The sequence below is a fragment of the Dipodomys spectabilis genome, unplaced genomic scaffold (assembly GCF_019054845.1).
Source record: "Dipodomys spectabilis isolate Male_0828 unplaced genomic scaffold, ASM1905484v1 ptg000085l, whole genome shotgun sequence".
In the NCBI taxonomy this organism is placed as follows: Eukaryota; Metazoa; Chordata; class Mammalia; order Rodentia; family Heteromyidae; genus Dipodomys; species Dipodomys spectabilis.
Genome location: NW_024870762.1, coordinates 8,665,751 through 8,675,720, shown reverse-complemented (window position 1 = coordinate 8,675,720; position 9,970 = coordinate 8,665,751).

Below are 9,970 nucleotides of genomic sequence, written 5' to 3'. Positions count from 1 at the left end.
TCCTGAGAACACCTCTTTTAAATACTTTCTAACCCAATCCACGTGATTTTCAGCATTTCGTGAAGATGGAGCACCTGGTAATTTTAAATAACATATGCGTGTTCGCTTCTCCAGTCTCTATAAAACAGGGTGGGGCTTGAACTCTTCCCAAAATTGACTGTGAGTCCTAACCAGTGTTTCAAATGACTTCATACAGAAGGTGAAGAGTTTAATCTATTCATCTAACCCCATTTTCAGCACCTCTGCTTACCTTCCTTAGTTGACAAGAAACAGGACTGATTTCATACCCTGAAACCATCATCCTTCAGATCACGGGATTTGCAACTGGACCTAAGAAGAGCAAGAAATTTTGCTCTGCAGGAGCTAGTGGGTTATTTTGGAAAGAAAAAAAGAAAAGGAAAAAATGAAAGGAATGAAAAAAAAGAAAGGAAAAGAAAATGCATGTCTAGGAAAACTCTGAATCTAAGTGGAGTTTTTTTGTTTCGCTGTTTGTTTTAGATCATCTCGGCAAATAGCAACTCCTAGAGCAAGATACTCTGACAGTAAGTGATCTACTTACCATTTTCTCTGAAAATTAAAATTTCCTTTTCTTCATCCTGAAAACTCCATCCAGAGGCTAGGGTTCCTACTGGGAATTGTATAGATCATAAACAGCATTTTGAAGAAGCCTATGTCTGAACCTCTAAAGTAGCAGATTATCTTTGGTACGTTTTTAAGGGATATTCATTCACCCATTGAACAAGCAGTAGGTTAGTCTCTGGGGTGGTGGATAGAAATTAGGGAGCCTGAGATGGATGTATTGGCAAACTGAGCTATTGACAATGCCAGGAAGCAGCTTTCAGCAGATAAATTATCCAGGGCTGGGAAGATCTGCAAACCCATACAGAAAGAGTGAAATCTGTGAATCTGGTGTTGTTGGATCTACTTTTGACTTAGACTTGAAATTCATTTTTCTCATCTGAAAAAAAAAAAAAGAGGTATGATAACATTACCCACCTAAGGTCATCACTAAGGACTTATATATGTAATGCTCCCTGAGAATGTCTGGTGCATAAATGAATTTTCAATTGATGTTAACTAATGTAACTGTAAAGTTTGATGAAATGTTTACTTTTTCCTGTGTCATCCATATTCCCTCAGCAGATGTTATGCTAAAATTTATATTCATCAATTGTTAGTTTCTCCCATAGATTAACTTGGGTGTTATTAAACAAAGTTAAATAAATTTATTCATTTTGAATGTTCAAATTATTCTTTCTCTTTAAAAAGCAAAAGTTAGTATAAATTGCATGATCCCAGGTGGCAACTAAGAGCAGACAGGACATTGATAATATCTGGCTATAGAGAAATTTGGAAAGGAAATTACCATTAATTTAACCTGATAAACACCACAGTATATATAGTTTGTTTGTTGTTTTGCTAACTTTGTCTGGCCTTGAACTTGAGATCTTCCTGGGCCCTTGAGTTTACAGATGCAAGCTAGGTGTGCAACACTATGCTTAGCTTGCAGTGGAGGTGATTGATGGGTCTTGAACTCAGGACCTGGGCACTGTCCCTTAAACTTTTTTCACTCAAATCTGGCACTCTACCACTTGAGCCACAGCCCCACTTTCTACCTTTTGATAATTAGAGATAAGATAAGATGTGATGAGATGAGATGAGATAATTGGAAATAGGGTAGGCTTCCAACCACAACCCTCAGACCTTAGCCTTCTGGAAAACTAGGATTTCAGCAGCACCTGGCTCAGTAACTGTCTTAATACAAAATTGTTTTTCTACAGCTTGTTCTTCACTTCCAAGACCCCCAGTCACATCATCTTCACTTTTCTAAGCACATGTCTGGGATATTGCCAACTGGCCCATCTGAATTCAAAGGCCTCATAATATGAATTCCTATTGGCAGTGTTGTAGTAAGGCTGTCTATGGGCTGTCTATGGGCTGTGTATGGGCTGATTTCTAGTCTTGGCTTTTTCCCCTGAAATTATCACTATCTTACATCATAAGTGCAGGAGGAAAAATACACAGTTCAGAGTTCTATCTGTCATCATCTGGTTCAAAGTTGAATGGTAGGGGGTGTGGCATCCTGGTTAGACAAATCTATATAAATTTCGAGCCCTGTTTAACATCAAACCTGGCTCAACACCCCAACACTTCCCTGCCTCTAACTGTATTCCAGTTTGAGATGCAGGAATTCAGAAAAGTTTTGATTGAAGTTCTGGACCATGCAATAGCCAAATTCCAAAGTGATCCAAAGTCAGTCAATCAGAAGAGAGGTAAGGCTTTTGAGAATGGCCTGTGAGGAGACTTCCAGATGAGTATGGGTGAAGGAGAGAGAAGGGTGTGCATGTGAGTTGAGATGGAACCTCCCTCTGTCCTGGTCCTTTGGGTCTGACTCCTACGAAGTGGTCTGGGGGGTCTCTGTTTAGAAATTGAACCTAGCTCTTGTCTCCCAGAACCAGTATGGAAGGAGAAACAGGGGAAAAAATATAAAATTAAAAACTCAGGAATGGGCTGGATGCTGGTGACTCATGCCTGTAGTCACAGTTACTCAGGATGCTGAGATCCTGAGGATCATCATTCCAAGCCAGCCAGGGCAGGAAAGTCCATGAAACTCTCATTGAAGTGGTAGAGCACTAGCCTTGAGGAAAAGAGCTCAGGGATAGTGCCCAGGCCCCAAGGTCAAACCTCACAACCAACAAAAATTAATCATAAGTCAGAAATGGCAAAGGGCCCCCTGACACTGAGCTGGACCAGGAATCTAGGGGGTTCTTGAAGCACCTTCTGGTGTAGCCCCAGTGCCACGCCTACTCCAGTGGAGTCTGCTTAGCATGGGAAACCTGCTTTCAGATCTGAGAATGGGGCTTTAAAGAGGCCTACCTCCTGAAAAAGGCTGTCAAGCCCCTGGGAAAGATGTGTTGCTGTTTTTCTTTTCTTCGCTGTATAGGAGCGCCTATTAATCTTTTACTGTTCCTGCTGCTTATTGTACTTACTCATGCTCAACGTTCCCTTATTCAAGGCTCTTTCTTAAAAGTGTTGACGACTCCAACATCTGATGAGTGTCTTGAGAATATGACTAACTCACCAGAGTTAAGTGCTACTCTGAAAGCCCCTCTTATGGAGGCTAGTAGACAAGTCATAAGTAAATATAAAAGTATTGGGGGTTTCATGATGTCACTTCAACAGTAGGAATTGTTTGTAAGAGATTTACAAGAAGCTGTAGGCACAGCTAGAGCAGAAAGAGTGTATGGCTACTGGAGACTTTCCTTTAATTCTAAAGCATATACAATAGACTCATATACATATCCTGTAGGTAAGAAAGATGTAGAGGGATATTTAGACCAAAAGCTAAATAAGATTCCTAAAAAGGTTGGTAGATAAAAGGTGGCAATGGCTTATCAGAGGAAAATGGTGGGATCCTCCATTATCTAGAGGACCCCAAAGACTTCCCCCAGATCCATAGCCTTTAACAGGTGTGTATGATAAGGATGACAACCGTTGGGAAAACTACTTAGGAGAAAGAACTTCCTATTACTCTCTTTCATTTACTGAGAGACTTGCTAGATCTAGGCCTCCTTGGTACTTACTATCAAAGAAGGAACAAGAAAGATCTTATGAGACAGTTAAGGCCTCTATGGAAAAGAGTAAATGATTATGTGAAAGGGTTACAGAAAAGACACTATGAGCTTAAATTTGATATATGGCCAGATTTAACTAAGTATACTAAATATCATGATTTTTGGCCACAAATTGGGGACCCTCTAAAGAATGGCAAAGAAGCACAATTGCTTAGAAAAGATTTAAAACGTATAAAGTACAAAACTAAACAAAAGTAACTATAAAGTACTAAAGTTCATGCCTTTCTGTTCAACACCTTGCCCATATGCTCTGGTTAATGGTTAATTGGTGATAAACATCAAAACCCATCGTATTTCTTAAAAATAGAGGTAAAGCGGAAAACAAGTGCCTATCGTCATAGCTCGTCATTCAAAAAACAAGATCAGGCGACTAGCTGGTGACCACCCAAGAACGAAGCCTTGCAGCAAGATTGTGTAACCTTTTGCCCTTTCTCATGGAGACGTTTGCTATAAAAGCTTGTTATCCTCTGCATTAAATCGCACTCAGCATCCACTCCTCTTGTGTGTGAGTTTGTTTGCCATCTCCCCACCTATTCCAGTTCCTCCTCTAGGTGTCCTCCGTCGTCCCGACAGAGCCGGTGCGCGGCACCCCAGCACCCTCCAGATCTTTTTGCTGTCCTGTGTGTCTCCCCAGGAATAATGTTCATCAATTCCAACACAGGTACTCCCTTGATGAAGGACTTTCTGTGGGTGGCAACTCAGACCCCACAATTGCTTGTTCCGGTGCTTCTTCTGGTGGTAGCACTTGGCTTTATCTGGAAACTTCACCAGGAGAAAGAACAAGAACGTCAGACCAAAGGTAAAGTTATCAGAAGTCCAAGGCAGTCAGATCAAAGGAGGAAATGGAAAGAAAAGTTGAAGAGGATCAAGTGGCCTTGTTTACCTGAAAGGGTCTATGTTGTTGTTTGGTTATTTTTGTTTTTGTTTTTTTGTGCTCTTAGTGGGCGTCAACTCAGACCCCCTCCCCCCAATTCCTTAGCTTTTTGGTTCAAACTGGTATTCTATCACGTGAGCTTCACTTCTCTTTCTGGCTTTGTGGTCAATAATCCTCTCAAACTAAATAACCTAAAATTATAGCCACCAGTGTGGGCTTAATTGAAAGGTTTTTGGTGTTGTTTTTTGAGATGACGTCTTCCTATGTAACAAGACTGACTGAGAGCTATGAAGTTCAGACTGTCTGTGAACTTGATCCTCCTGTCATTCTCCAAAAGGCTGGGGTTACAAATATGCACCACCCCTCTGAAGTTTTGTATGCAATATTTTTTCATTCATTTCCATCAACCTTGCTCAGTTTACTCCACCCAAACTATAACCCTGACTATGTCCTTGAGTTCCTAATTCCGCAATAGCTCACGTGACCACAGAAATTGAAAGTCCTTTTCAAAGTGGGCCTGACACCTCTACTAATTCACTTCTTGTCCTTTTACAGAAAAACTCCAAAGAGAACTCAGTAAGTTCTGGCTGTCACTCTGCCCTGTGTTTGGTTTGAATCCCTGTCATATGCCATTTATTTCATGAAATTTCTTTGCTCTACTTCAGGTTGGAGGAAAGCCCAAGAAGCGAATGGTAAGAATATTGGAATTTTATTCATTTAGTCATTATTTATTTAGTCTAAGACCTCACTAAAATTGACATTGTACTGATTCTTTTCCCTGAAGCCTCACCGGCTCTTACACAATTTGGAGTCTTAGCCCATCTTAGCCTTTGGTTCTTCATTCATAGATATCTCAGAGGTTTTTCAAATCTGTGTCCAAATCAAACTGGGTATATATTTTAGGTCCTAAAATATATTCCATTTTAAGCAAATTATTGGAATGTCCATTTTAATGTACAAAAAACAATGCAATCTAAGCAAGGTATCAGTGACTCACACCTATAAACCTGGCTATTCAGGAAACAGATTCAAAGAAATATGGTTCATGGCAGAAAATTCTTTGAGCCATCATCTCCAATTAACCAGCAAAATGTCAGACTGGAGGCATAGTGGTAGAGTGTCAGTCAGAAAAGCTGAGAGTATAAAACCTTGAGTTAAAGCCATGGTGCTGATATAAAACAAAACACAACAACTGAAGCAAAACCCATCATCGTTTTGTTTTTTATCTAAGACTAGGACTCAAACTCTGTATTTAACTCTTTCCCTTACTGGCTGGCAACTCTACTACCTGAGCTATACCTCCAACCTCCCCAAATCTATCATCTAAGCCAACTTTTTTTTTTTTATTATTATTATATTGTTAGCATTCTAAAGTCAATGATTGTGGAGTAGTTTTAGTTTTCAAGCTATATTGCCAGTCATATTCAGTGACAAATGACCTCCCTAAGGCCAGATTTTATTTTTTGTTGGCTTGGGGATTTGTTGTTGTGGGGTTTTTTTGTTTTTTTGTTTTTGTTTTTGCTGGTCCTGGGGCTTGAACTCATGTCCTGACCACTGTCTTCATAGTCTTTTTTACTCAATGCTGGCACTCTACCACTTAAACTACAGCTCTAGGTTTGGCTCTTTAGTAGTTAAATGGAGATGAAAGTGTCGTAGACTTTCTTGCCAGGTCTGGCTTTGAACTGCAATCCTCAGATCTTAGCCTCCTGATTAGCTAGGATTACAAATATGAATCACCTGTACCTGGATGGTTTGGTTAATTTGAGACAAGGCCTTACAATGTAGCTCAAGCTGGCATTGAATTTGTAATCATCCTGCCTCAGCCTCCTGAGTTTTGAGATTATAGGCACAAGACACTACACTATGCTGGATTGACCAAACAAAGGAAACAGAAAGCTTGCCCCCTTCTTTATATGACTGAATAAAATCACCCAAGTCATTTTAAACTTTTCTTGCTCTCTCATACTCAATCATATGACTCACCATCCAGTCCTGCTTTGTACTTCCTCTCACAAGATCCAGCTTTAAGTTTCCTACTGTGCATTCATTCACATGGATACTAGTAAGACCTTCTATCTTTTAATGTACCCCAAATTCAGAATCCTTTTCTGTGCTACTTCCCCCCCTCATCTCCACGACCTGTTTCTGCTTCCCCATAGCATTAATGGCAACCCCTTCTGTACAGTGTTCACGAAGTTAGAATATAAATCTAGAGACAGAGTTCCTGGGCTCAAATCCCTGTTTAGTCAGTAACTACTTGAGTGATTTGGATATGCGGTTAAACTTCTTTGCACTTAGGAAACAAGATAACAATAGTATTTAACACCTAATGTAAATGCAGCAAATATATGTAAATCCCTAAACATAATACAAAGATTATAGTAGGTTCTATATCAACACTAGCTATTACTAATAGTAAGACTTAATCACTTCCCCAACTCCAGGCCAGTATCTCACTTCAAGACCTCATTCACATCTTGCTGGAGTGTCATAGTAGCTTTTTATTTGGGCTCCCTATCTCCTTCCATCTGTCTTTCCAATAAACACTAGCCATAATGTTTACTACAGCAGGCTTCATTCCACACAATACAACCATTGGGTAAACCCAGCTTAGTTCTGTTCTCTTTTCCTGGTTCACGTCCCAGGCTGTTACATGAGTTTGTATATGTTGGTGCATTGTAGCTATAGAGGTACAAAAACAAACAAACAAAAAACCAGGGTGGGGAGGAGTAGTTGGGGAGGTGGGGAAGGAAGGGGAAAAACAAAGGAGAAAGCTCCATAGGAAACGTACTCATTACCTTATTCATGTTACTGTAACCCCTCTGCACAGTATTTTTACAATAAAAAACCACACACACATCTAATGTGAGCAGAAACAGGAGATGAGTAAAGAGCTATCAGTGGAATCCAAGGCTATACTTAGGTGCCAAAAAATGGAAATTGAAAAGCCCATTCCTTATGACATCTTCCCCCCACCCCCACCCCACCTCCACACACACAGTGTTCAGACACTGTGGGAAAAGGAAGGAAAGGTACCGGAGTACACAATGGACCAAGGAATTTTTTCCCTTTTTTTTTGTCAGTGACAGGGCTTGAACTCAGGGCCTGGGCACTGTGTGTGAGTTTCTTTTTTGCTCAAGGCTAGCACTCTACCACTCTGAGCACCGCTTCCAGCTTTTCTGGTGGTTAATTGGAGACAAAAATTTCAAAGGAGCTGTGTTGCTAGTGGTAATCCTGTAATCCTAGCTACTCAGGAGGTTGAGATCTGAAGATCATGGTTCAAAGCCAGCCGAGGCAGGAAAGGACGTGAGATTCGTATCTCCAATTAACTACCTAAAAACCAGAAATGGAGCTATGGCCCAAAGTTGTAGAGCACTAGCCTTGAGCAAAAAAGCTGAAGGACAATGCCTAGCTCCTGAGTTCCTGAGCCAAGACTAACAACAGCAACAACAGCAATTGAAGAGTCTCATGGAATCGTTTCTGCCCAGTCTGGCCTCAAACCACAGTCCTCAGATCTAAGCCCCCTAAATACTAAGATTACAGGTGTGAGCCACCAGTGCCCAGCAGGCCAAGGAATTTGTGAGTTCTTACCAGGGAGCACTTATCTCTCTTTTCTTTCTATCACAGATTGGAGGAAAGCTCAATCTTATGCTGGTAAGTGACCATTGAATTCCCAATGTCTTAGATTCAAACCTCCATAAAAAAAGATTTTCATGATCTTCATTCATCTTCTAGCTTTAGTTAGTGAGTGTATTAGACAGACTATAGAGAACCTGGGACATTGCACAGCATTGAAACCAAGTACTTCTCTAATCCTACTTCTGATAGTGCCTTTTACTCTTCTCCCAGTTTAAACCTTTTCCCTCTTTTTCTTTTTAAAATCCTCCATTCTCATTTTTCTCACTTTTTTTTTTTTCAAGTCTCATTGTTTTCAACACTTTAGACCTAAGAGGACACCATTGGATCACAAATGAGTGATGTGAATTTTTTATTTTTTATTAGTTGTGGGGCTTGAACTCAAGGCCTGAGTGCTCTACCACCCTGAACCAAAGCTCCACTTCTGGTTTTCTATTGGTTAATTGGAAATAAGAGTCTCAAGACTTTTCTGCCCAAGCCAACTCCAAACCTTGATCCTCATATTTCAGCCTCCTGAGTAGCTAGGATTACAGATGTGAGACATAGACAACCAGCTGTGTATGCATCTCATAGAAGATCCAGACTTGATCTCTGCATAGTTATGCTCAACTAGGCCCCTCTCCAATGGCAGACTATTGATGGAAGAGAAAAAAAAATGTTTCCACCCAGCACCAGTGATCATGCCTGTAATCCTAGCTACTCAGGAGGCTGAGATCTGAGGATCATAGTTCAAAACCAGCCTGTAGAGGAAAGTCCATGAGACTCTTATCTCCAATTAACCACCAGAAAACTGGAAGTGGAACTGATCTGTGGCTCAAAGTAGAGCACCAGCCTTGAGCAAAAGAGTTCAGGGTCAGTGCCCAGGCCCTGAACTCAATCCTCACAACCAACAACAACAAAAAAGTTGATTAATGATTCAAAGTATATTGATCCTGGAGTTCCTTGGACAACCTAAGTGCTGCTGCTGCTTCTTCTTCTTCTTCTTTTTCTTCTTCTTCTTCTTCTTCTTCTTCTCCTTCTCCTCCTCCTCCTCCTCCTCCTCCTCCTCCTCCTCCTCCTCCTCCTCCTCCTCCTCCTCCTCCTCCTCCTCCTCCTCCTCCTCTTCTTCTTCTTCTTCTTCTTCATTTGTGGTGGCTGAACTCTGAGCCTGGGTGCTATCCCTGAGCTCTTCAACTCAAGCTAACACTCTACCACTTGGCCACAGCATCACTTCCAGCTTTTTCTGCTTATGTGGTACTGAGGAATTGAACCCAGGACTTCATGCATGCAAGGCAAGCACTCTACCACTGAGCCACCTTCCCAGCCCTACTTGTTATTATTATTATATTTTGTGCCATTATGGTATTTGGACTTATGTCTTGGAACTTTTGCTCAGCTTGCTTGCTCAATGCTGACACTCTACCACTTGAGCCATTCCTCAATGCCCATATTTTTGCTGAGTATTTTTTTTTTTTGTCAGTCGTGGGGCTTAAACTCTGGGCCTGAGCACCATCCCTCAGCTCTTCAGCTTAAGGCTAGCACTCTACCACTTGAGCCACAGCCTATTTTCTGAGTGGTTTATTGGAGATAAGAGTCTCACAGACTTTCCTACCCATGCTGGCTTTGAACTGTGATCCTCAGATGTCAGCCTCCTGAGTAGCTAGGATAACAGGCTTGCTGAGATGGAGTATATAGAACTTTTCTTCATGAGATGGCTTTGAACTATGTTCCTCTGATCTCAGTCTCCTGAGTAGCTAGGATTACAGATATGAACTATTGGTACCTGGCTTCCACATTTTATTTTTATTTCTTTCCCAATCTTCAAATCTACCAGTTTCCTAATTTG